This window comes from Tiliqua scincoides, chromosome 1, assembly GCF_035046505.1.
Source record: "Tiliqua scincoides isolate rTilSci1 chromosome 1, rTilSci1.hap2, whole genome shotgun sequence".
In the NCBI taxonomy this organism is placed as follows: domain Eukaryota; kingdom Metazoa; phylum Chordata; class Lepidosauria; order Squamata; family Scincidae; genus Tiliqua; species Tiliqua scincoides.
The window spans coordinates 29877750-29888551 of record NC_089821.1 but is presented as its reverse complement, the minus strand read 5'-3'; the positions used below and the strand labels follow the sequence as shown (position 1 = coordinate 29888551).

The following is a 10802-nucleotide window of genomic DNA, read 5'->3' as shown; positions in this document are numbered from 1 at the left end:
ACAATTTAACACTTTGTCTTTGTGCAATGAGATGAAAAAGGTTAAAAAATGCTTATTAGATAGTGTGCCCAAATTCCAAAAGGTAAAATTATTGTAAGCCCCCCCCCCTTAGTATTTCCTAACGTTTTGAATAGGGTAGCCCTCCTACTACAGACTATCCCAGAAACAGGTCTGCAACAACATGTGCTAAACTGAAACTCCCAAAGTCATAAAACAAGAAAAACCCCACTGTGCAGGTGCAACTTTACTCTACCTTCTTTAACCTTAAAGGGCCAGGCACCAGAGTGACACTTGAACAGGGTGACCTGATACAATGGAGGATAGAGTGCCTATACCTTTAACCATTGTATAGTAGAGGGAATTTTGGCAGGTACAACTTTTTAAACCCTTCCACATTGAGCTTCTCCTGCCAAAATTCCCTCTTCTATAGAACAGTTAAAGATATAGACACTCTATCCTCCATTGTATCTGAACACCCTGCACTTGAATGACTGATGGAAAGTCTGGACCCACTCGGCACTCAGAGCATGCATAGTTCACAAGAGGTGAGCAAATGAGCTTGGAACAGTGCCTATAAAAATACGTATAGAAGCTCCTTCATTTCCATATAGTTTCATTCATTCAGGTTATGTGATGTTCATTTCAGAAGGAGGCTGCACATTTTATCTCTTGCTACCACCTACACAGGAAAACCAGCGTGAAAGTCTTAGGCAAGCCACTCTTCTCCAAACGTATACAAAAATGGAATAATTACTGGCCTATATTACAGGAATCATGTAATGCAGTGGTTCTCACACTTTTAGCACCGGGACCCACTTTTTAGAATGAGAATCTGTCAGGACCCACCAGAAGTGATGTCATGACTGGAAGTGACATCATCAAGCAGGAAATTTTTTTAACTATCCTAGGCTGTAATCCTAACCTACACTTACCCAGGAGCAAGTCCCATTGACTACGAGTCATTGTTAAAAGCATATACATAGTAGCCTGTTAAAAGTACAGATGTGTAACATTTCCCCAGATGTAGTCACATACCATGGTAGTATCTAGCCTGATATATTAAAAATAAAATATTGAAATGAATGGGGACCCACCTGAAATTGGCTTGCAACCCACCTAGTGGGTCCTGACCCACAATTTGAGAAACACTGATGTAAGGATTTCATCTTAGGGTCCACCACTCAATGAAAGAGTTCATCCCTGCCTGCTTAAGGTTCCAAGTTCAGTAACTGGCATCTAGGGTACCAGGTTGGATGCATCAGAAAACCTGCAATTTTTGAGCTGATGACGATGTCACTCAGTGGTACCTTGTGATATGACAAGTTTGCCATCTGCCAGGTCAGATGTTTGATGTGTAAAGTGCAATGACAACCTGAAATGTATCAGCAAATGCTAAGCATGCTTAGTGCTGTCATCACACTCTCATCTTGTTCATGTGTTTGAGAACAGACATTTTGTAGTCGTTCTCTCCCCCCCCCCCCAACCAACCAACCCAATCACAGATGCACACATACGTGTGCACACATATACAAAATAAACAGCCGGCCATTTCTAAAGGGAGACAAACATACATGGGAAGCGTCTCCTGAATAAAGAAGTTAATTGCCTTGGTACTTTATAAATGACACATTGAAACCAGATTAATCTCAGCAAACTGGCCTTTCAATTCTCTTAACACGCCCATGGGCTGTTTGAACAATCGTCTGGGGGGACGACGACTTTAAACTACTTGCAGGGCATTTAATGTTTTACACATAGTGACAGCTTGTAGAAGAACTGATACAGGATATGTTGTTTGTCTTCATTTACCAGCACTTAAAGCCTTTTAGTTTTCTAGTTGCCTTCAGCATGTGTTTGCTGGGGATACGGAGAGAAATAGCATACGGAACCATACGTTGCGTTTGAGCAAGCTAAATAACATTTGCTGACATTTAAATGTACTCGCACATACTGATAAGCAGATCAAGGTTGGCATTAAGATAATTACGACGGGGCTACACACTTCTCGAATCTTGGCAATGGAAGAGGAAGACACTTGGGAGAAGGGTGTCAATCTAAGCAAAAGCAAAGTAGGTTTTTCTTAGGGCTCTTCCACAGTGTCTGTCCTGCTATGGAAGTGGGAGCAGAGGGACGATAGCTAAGTTGTGATCAAGGAAGCAGGGGGCAAAGTATAACAAAGGAAAACAAAAGGCTGGCAATGCTTTGAAAGTGTGGCATTTAGAAATGGCCTCCAGAGGCATTCATTATAGAGGCTACATTTCAAATAGGGGCCTCCAGAGTGATTGTGACAGTCTTAACCAATATGTTAACAGTAGACCTGGTAAAAGAAGCATGATCAGGGGAACATGAAGCCCCAGGCATTGCTTTGAAGTCAAATTGGTCTGTTGTAAGGAGGCAACAGTGACTATGGCACACTAAGAACATCAGAAGACCACAGTTAGATTGACCCCGAGATCCATCTAGTTCAGCATCCTATTTCTCACAGCCAGATGGGTCTGGAAAGCTCAGAAGCAGGAGGTGAAGACATACCCCTCTCCATTTCTTGCCCTCCAGACAAGGTATTGATCTGGTATTCAACTGCTCTCCAAACAGGTATTGAACAAGGCATTGAACTGCTATTCAAAGGCATACTGTCTCTGAATCTGAAGGTACCATATAGCCTTTGTCCTATAAGAATTTAACTATTCCCTTTTAAAGCTATCTAATAGCCCAATCCTAACCTGCACTGGCATAACTGGGCCACGTGGTCTACACCATATCCGGCGCAGATTAGAAGCATGCTGAAGGAAACCTTGGGCTAAGGGGGATATTTTTTCCCACTCTGCCCAATGGCACTACTTTGATCTGCGCCAGCTAATTCACTGGTAGAAGATGCCCTGTGCAAGGCTTCCAGGCCTAGGAGGGATATGGTGGAGGCCTCCTTCGCCGATGTCAACCCCTCCTGGGCCTGATCCGACTCATGTTCCACCCTCCGCTTCCCAGAAACATCCCCTACCTGCCTTCGTCCCACCTGCCTCCCACCACTGAGCATGGTGGAGGTGGTGCATAGTGGAGGTGGAGCATGATGGAGCATGTTGGAGGTGGAGTAATCACCTCCACTGGCAGCCTCAGTTTTAGATACTGCGCCAGCAGGCTGGCACAGGCCTTCTAGCTGGTGCTGATTACATGCAAGTCATCACAAATATGCTTTATGGTACTTTTGCAACACCTAGTGCTGGCAAAGCGGCTGCTGCACTGGTGCTAGCGAAGAATAGAATTGTGCGGTACGTTAGCAGCCATCACACTATGCCAGTGGTTCCCAAACTTTTCTAACTGGAAGCTCCCTTGACCAACTCAGCCATTGGGCTCCCAATTAGGGCTACAAACCAATACACTGTATAGTGCAGCAGGTTTTTTCAAGGATTCCACAGCTCCCCTGACTGTTTGGGAATCACCACACTATGCCATTTGGACAAGGAATAGATTAAGACAAACCGAAAACTGGGGGTGTTTCTGGGTGTGTGGGGCGCCCAGGACATTTGGCCTCACCTCCTAATACAATAATCTCATTTAATGTGTTATAAAGACATCTGTTGCTATTGATGGACAAGTGTAGGTTGGGGAGAACAGAGTCCTGCCATTTCTGGATAAATGCCAAGCAGTGACATTTTGGAACAATGAGATTTAATGAGAGGAATAAGCATTAATTAAACAATACAAGATAAAAGAATGAATAAAATAGGCTAAAGTGGAGATTTGTCATTGCCGTGTCATTGTCATTTCCATCACTGAACTATTGAAGTAATAAAGCATGCTTTTATCATATGTTAGAGGGAACTTTGTTCCATTTTTACCTTTCGGTGTGTTTGGGGTTTTGTGTTTGTTTGATGAGAACAAATACAAATCCCTGTGTTTATATTTCTGCAGAGTGGCTTTTCACAGTCAGCCACTGCGATTTACTGCGACCCTTGGAGGGGGCGCAACTCTATGAAGCCATCGCTTTGGAGCCTATGACATCCCATTCTTGACATGAAACTGACCCAGCCCACTGAAAATTGCTACACATGTAAATGAAGAATGGATAACAAAAGAGACAAGAGCAGCTTCAAATCTCTGTTCATTAGCAACAATAAGCCTATAATTTAGAGAATAACCTCAGCTGCTCTTGTATCTTCACTTTAAATAACAAATGAAATCAGTACAAGCTGAGTAGGCCGTACCGTGCTAGGGATGTGAATGGAAAATTGCTTAATTCATTTTATTTACATTTTTGCTGTCAAGAACTTAATTTGTTTTGCTGCCAGGAAAATCTTATTACTGCCAAATTCAACGAAGGATTGACCAGCCTATTAGGACAACGGAACATGATTCTCCTGTTGTGAAATGGTCTGTGGTGGTGGCACGCATAGCACACCACTGGCAGCACACCATTACCGCAAAGAGAGTGGTGCCAGAGGCTCACTGGATCTATATACCTCCACCACTGAAGGTAAGCCAGCAGCAGGGACTGGGGGTTGGGAGGAATGGGGCAGGGTAGGGGAGTCCAGGGGTGTGGCAGTGCAAGCATGGGGCAGATATCACCCCAGTTTAAATGAGTTCTGAATTTTTAAAAAATTGGTTACAATAAATAACCTATTCCTTCTTCATTTTGGAATGCTGATCACTCATTTTCAAACACACTAAAAAAAGAACCAATGGGGCCCATTCAGTTTATTTCTTTTGTTTGTTCCAAAACAGACTCACAGTTCTGTTGCTCTGGCACCAAATATGTTTGCTTAAGTAAAAATGGGGCTACACACAAGCAGTCTGTCACCCAATGTCAGGACCCACACCTGCAGTGCCCACTGATGTGCACCCATTGGACATGCAATAGGAGTAAACAACCTGAAATGGTGGCTAGCCCTAAAATTGGTGCAGAGTAGACGTAACCATAGCTGCATCTTTCTCAGTGTTTGGAATCCTCCAATGTAATTATTTTCTTCGGAAAGCCATCAGGGATGGTTGGCAACCTTCAGTCTCGAAAGACTATGGTATAAGCCTACAGCACCCAGTATTCCCAGGCGGTCTCCCATCCAAGTACTAACCAGGCCTGACCCTGCTTAGCTTCCAAGATCAGATGAGATTGGGCGTGTGCAGGGTAACAGTTGCTGTCGATTTGAATTGACTTTGAATTGACCAAATTGAATGTGGTGTGGTGGAGTGAAGTCTAATCTCTTCCCCCCTAAAGAACTGCAACTTCCTTCTTCGACCTGGTTAACCACAGAGGGGAAAACTTGCAGGCTTAATAAGAGCTAGTGAGTAACTAACTTGGGCTGGCTTTCTGATGCTTTTAAACAGATGACAAATAGTGACTGTATTCACTAATCCAGCTTTAATACTTTTTTCATTTATATCCCACCCCCATTCAGGGGTATTCAGGGCAGCACAGATGATTCTTCCCACCCCATTGAATCCTCACAACAGTAAAGTAAAATTAGTAAAGTAACAGTAAAGTAAATTAGGCTGAGAGAGGGTGGGTGGGCCAAAGTCATCTAGTGAATTTCATGGCTGAATGGGATTTGAATGACTTTCCCTAGTCCTAGTCCAGTATTCTGAGCATTACAATACTGATCTGCTCTGTCAATTATAATACAGAACTGTTCTGTATTGGTTTATTGATGTATGGAACATTCAGTGTCTTAATCTACCTTTGTATCTTCATTCCATAAATGGCAATCCAAAGGATACAGACAGCATAGCTGTTTCATGTTTCTCAACAAGCAAGTACCTACAGAACTGGCTCAGGCAACCTCCATGTTCTTGGCAGTTGAAGTGGGTTCCTATACCTGAAAAGTGTCATTTATCAAAAGCAAGGCTCTTCAAGTGACCCTTGATTTTCAAGCGGCCACTGATGTCTCTGGACCACAAGGGTGTTTATATTTATATTGCTTTATATTGCTCCATTTGGTGACAGCTCACTGTATGAAGATAATCAGCAGGTTTGCAGCAGGTTAACCAATGCATATGGGCCAATGTGTTCCATGTCAGCACAGTGGTAAGATGTTGCCAATGGCCTCCCTTTCCAAACATACACATTCTATCCTGACTCCATCTTGGTTCCTTGGCAGCTATTTCATGATGTCAGCTAGAGCTTCTCCTCAGAGGAAGTGAGGCACAGCTGCTCCTAATCAAGAGCATGCCAAATCAAGACCATTGACCAGAAGGAAGGTTGTAGAGGCGGGGCCTCTGTGTGCCACACTCTTTCAAACCTGGGTCACCACCTTGGCATAATCTCATATACAAGAGCCTGAATAATACATTAAGCTTCACTGCCCAGTGCCCAGGCCAATTGGACAGTCTTTTTTTAGAATCCCTCTCTGCAGTGGCGTAGCTAGGCTGGGGCAGCTGGAGTTACCTGCCCTTCCACAGCGATCTGGAGGTTTGCCGAGCTTTCAGCTGGGGTGTGTGTGTGTGTGTGTGTGTGTGTGTGTATGTGCATGCAGTGCTCACCACCCAAGTGTTCAGAGCAGTGAGTGGAGCATTGATGGGCCCTCCTGCGCTTCCATTTGGCTCAAAACTGGAGCCATTCTGGAAGTGGAGGGGTGACGTGATGATGCAGGGGCTGATGTGATGGCATCACTATGTCACCTGGCTTGGGTATCAGCCGGCCAGGCAATGTCACTGCCTCTTTGGAATGTCTTTCCTGCCAACAACCTCCACTGCCATGACTTTTGTCCCTACAGGAACCTCCTCGATCAGGGTGCAATTCATCTCTTAAGCCTCCTGGAAGGGCACACCATAACTCAACCACACCCAGGCAATTGTCCAGATACCATTATTTATTCAGGAATACTTTTATATTCTTTGTTCAGGCCACTATCATGATATCTACTTTGGAAGCAGAACTTGCCCAGTTCATTGTGGCTTTAAATTTCCTGTCAGTCCTTTTTCCCTTCCACTGAGTCATCTCAAGTACAATCAACTCAGCCCATCTGGAAGTTTTGCTTCCCCCCCCCCCTCAGTGGCAGATCTCCCCTGCCCCATGCCCTGGGGCAAAGGTCCATGATGGTGCTCCACACAGGATGCTGCCACCCCCACACACAAATCAGCCTCCCTCCCCCCACTTACCTGAAGTGCACAGAGCTTTGCACGACTCCAGGATGCTTTGGGGTAGCCTCCGGGAGCTTCCCCGACACTTTAAACTGTGCTTCCGGCAGACCAGAAGCATGTTACCCACCATGTCAGGAGCCTCAGGCAGTCCTAGAGGTACACGAGTCTCCACACCTGGGGCATTTGCCCCTTTGATTTAATGGCAGGTCTGCCACTGCCTCTTCTCTCAATTAACCTGTGCCAAAAATACAGATAAACTCAGAGAACACCTTTTTTTGTGTTTCCAACTTTGTAGGAAGCACTTGCACCACCTTGGAATCATACAACCATTTCCAATCAGAAAGCTATTCCAAGCCATGCTTAACAAGAAGCCTTTGCTTTTGTTTTTTGTTTTTTTTAATATGTTGTAAGCCGCCCTGGGTCCCTTTGGGGAGAAGGGCGGGATAAAAATAAAGTTTTTATTATTATTATTATTATTATTATTATTATTATTATTATTATTATTATGTATCTGACATCAGAAGGATCTAAATAGACAAAAGCTGTAATCCCATGTGCACTTTCCTAAGAGCAAACCCCACTGAACACAGTGGATTTTACTTCTGAGTAGACATGTGCTGAAATGCTCTTTTGAAATGTTGTGCAGTTTTGTGCATATGATTGTAAACACTAATAGCACAATCCGAGGTGTGTCTATTCAGAATTAAGTCCAATGGAGCTTCAATGTTCAATGGGCTTCAATGTTCAATGGGACTTCCTCCCAGGAAAGGGTGTATAGGATTGTCACCTTGTCTTCTCTAAATTATACTGAAACAATTATACAGTAGTCTGAACTTGATAAGTGCATCTTAGTTTCACATTAACAACAAGAAGAGCAATTACAGCATGGTCAGTGTCAAAAAAGTAGTGTTAAAGCCTTAGATATCCTTCTTCATACAATAAGAGGCGAGAAGGATGCATAGTGTCTAAGAAGACCTACATTGCAAGGCTGCCTTCTGGTTCTCAAACCCATCTATCTTTCTGGTACAGGCATGCAGAAAGTGTAATCAAATTCCTGATCCCAGTTAATAGTTGTCCTCAATAAGCAGCTTTGACTCAAGTTTTTTTTTTTTGCCACAATGCAGTTTATTCTAATTTTGTAGAACGATGATGTATCAATTAAAACTAATCCATCTTCCAAGTAGGAGCTGTTTCAGACTCCTTTTATCCTGAGGAAGGGAGTGCATGAATCAGTAATTACAAAGCATTGCTCAGCTTCTTCTACTTAACTTTCATCTTTGGGGGAGATTAATAGACATCCTTGGGATGCCAGCTGCTTTCTATTTATCAAAGGGATGCCAGCGGCTGGCAGCTCTCATGAAAGACCAAGGAAAGACTCTGCTGGGTGTGTGTGTGTGTGTGTCCCCGTCCGTGCGTCCTTCAGATCCCAGGCAAGTGAAGAAACATCAGTGTTTCTACATTCTTAGATACTCCCAAGTAGTGTTTGTAGATATGATCATGTGAGTGACGGAATAATCACAGAACTTTCCGTTTGTTCGACAGTGGCATTCCAATTTGTGGCTAATCAGGCTTAAGCATGATCAAAAGGTAGTAATTTTTAAGTCCTGCTTATTCCTGCTTCTCTGGCCAAAAAAAAAATCCAAAATGCTATTTCTTCTCCTTTTTGCGTTTCAAACATAACTAGTTTCCTCTACACATCTTTTGCAGAATTGGTACTACAGGTTGAATATTCCATATCCGGAAGTGTTCCAAATTTTGGATTTTGGAATGCTGAATGTAGAGCATGAACCTACCGTTGGCACGGTCTGTGCTGGCTGTTGTAGGGTGAGGCCCCCTGCTCGTCCCTTCCCATCACCCCCTGCAGGGCCCTCTGAGTCGCCCGCTTGACTCAGTGGCGACTTTTGTGCAGTCCAAGGGCCACAGTGTGGCTAGCTTCCTAGTGACCCGTGCACTATAACAGTAGTCATGTGTTTTGCCAAATTCCTAGTCCAAGCTTCACCTACAGAACCTATGCCCACTTTAAACTAATGAACTCTCCTGTGTGTCCCAACAATGGCCCCAGTTCTGCACTGCAGCACTGCTTGACCCCACCACCAGGGTAGCTTGCCTGTTCAATCTGCAGAGGTCCTCCTTCCTCCCCTCTCCTGCCAGCAGCTTCTCCAGTTACTACAGCAACACTTTGGTCCTCAGCAGATCTTTGGCATGGCAGCCACACACCAGTCTCCAGTAGTCTCTGTTCCAGCAGTTTCCAGCATTCCCCATTCCCGCAATGCTCAGAAGTCCATTCGCCTGTCTCTCCATTAGTCCATTGGTCAGTCAGCAGGTCCAGTAGTCTGTCAACCAGTCCATTAGTTCCTCAGTCAATTAATCCATCAGTTTAGTTTGCTCTCTCTTTCTCCCTCCTTCCTTTCTTCTGGTATTAACCCCATGCTTGCTTGCCAGAGCAAGGGGCCACGGTTGACACCACACCCTATCTCCTATCTTGCATCATCATGCAAATCAGTAAAAAGGTTTTAAACAAGAAAACATGCCGGCATATCCCAGCATGCATTGTGCTATGCCAGCTAGCTCCCTCCAGAGCTCAAAACAAGTAAATAAAAAAAGCTCAAAAAATTGTGGTTCTCAGAATACTTCAGATGTCAGAATTCTGGATGAGGGGTGCCCATCCTGCACTAGCCCTTCCTTGATCAACGGAGTCAGCACAGCGGTTCTTATGTTGTGCGACATGCATTTGAAGTGTTGTGAAGTTTGGTATTCATAATCAGCATGCCAGCAAACAAAATTGAGTCTTGTTCATATGACGTGGTTCCACTTCCAGACCCATCCCACAATTCATTTGCATGGGAATTAGTCTTGGCCTGGCAACACACTGAGAATCCTCACTTGATGAAAAAGATGCCCTGTTCTTTTACACTTCATTTACAACCAACATATTTGTGGTTGTTCAGTGATTTACAGCATCAGTAGCACATGGCTGGCTTCTTTTCAGTCCTGCTGTCCACATGATAACCGCTTACAGTAAATTGCCATGAAATTGTTCTCTTTTCTTGTTTTCTTTCCTTCCTTCTCTTGGGTATTCATGAATATGCCTCTTACTAAGTAGGTCTTGGTGAGAAAAATTGGGGGTCAGGCACAGTTCACTCCATTCTCTTTTGCATTCTCCAAACACGGACAAAGACATCAAATACTGTTTTGAAACCTGACATTGCATTGAAGACAGTAAAACTTAAGTCAGGATTCCATCCCAATAACTGAGAAGTGTCATAAAAGACTTCGGAATTAGCGATCTCTCTTACATTCCAGATTATTAAGTACAAATAGTTCCTGTATTTTGATAAGAGCTGTCATCCAGTTGAATAAATCTTGTTCATCATAGGTGTGTTAATCAATTAATCGATTTGATCTACATACATTTGCATACGAAAAACAGTAGTTTTGAAGGGGAAAGCATATTTTTGTATTTCATTAGTGTACGTTCGGTGTCACAGTATGCCCAGCTTGAGAAGAGGCATCGTTTCAGTGTGTGGAATAGGGGAATGTCTCAAATGGATGAACTGCTGGGTTTGTCACCCTCATTCATATTATAAATAAGAATGCGACAAAAGACTTACCAGACTTACAAAGCTCACCTACTCCAGTATCCTGTGACTAACTGGGAGCCCCCAAGCAGGAGATAAGAATCTGCTCCTCTTCTGCTGCTGCAGAAGCTGATATTGATGCTGCCTCTGAACCTG

At 43.8% G+C, this 10802-nt stretch overlaps 1 pseudogene; it reads right to left on the bottom strand.

Moving 5' to 3' along the window:
• Window positions 1-5014: 5014 nt before the first annotated feature.
• LOC136638351 (5S ribosomal RNA) lies at window positions 5015-5134 on the bottom strand (annotated as a pseudogene).
• Between the last annotated feature and the right edge of the window lie 5668 nt (window positions 5135-10802).